General features: G+C 76.9%; 1 protein-coding gene across 1 annotated transcript in view; it reads left to right on the top strand.

Annotated features, from left to right (window-relative positions):
- Positions 1 to 334, top strand: part of Otud1 (OTU deubiquitinase 1) — a 3,199-nt gene that overhangs the window by 414 nt on the left and 2,451 nt on the right. The gene's annotated exons all lie outside the window — the stretch shown is intronic.

Raw genomic sequence — 334 nt, 5'->3', positions numbered from 1 at the left:
CCGGGGTCGAGCGCGTGTTCCCTCCCCGCCCCCGCCGCGCGCTGTGGCGCAGCAGGAATTTGGCCGGGACCCGGGCGCTATTTGCGGCTCCTGACGCGCGGCGGCCGGCGGCCCTTGGGTCATTTCTATTCCGGGGACTCGGGATCACCGTGCTCGGCCGGCCCCCTCCTCTCGGCCCGGAGGGTGTGTCGGGGCCCCGGGGCTCGCCGCGCCTATAAGGGGCCGCGCGGCGGGCGGGGACATGCAGCTCTTCAGCAGCGTCTGCACCCACTACCCAGCGGGGGCACCGGGTCCCACGGCCGCCGCCCCTGCGCCCCCCGCCGCCGCGCCCTTC

Source organism: Dipodomys ordii, unplaced genomic scaffold (genome assembly GCF_000151885.1).
Source record: "Dipodomys ordii isolate 6190 unplaced genomic scaffold, Dord_2.0 Scaffold24, whole genome shotgun sequence".
Lineage (NCBI taxonomy): Eukaryota > Metazoa > Chordata > Mammalia > Rodentia > Heteromyidae > Dipodomys > Dipodomys ordii.
Note: the sequence above shows the minus strand (reverse complement) of the source record. Positions and strands in the feature narration are given on the sequence as shown.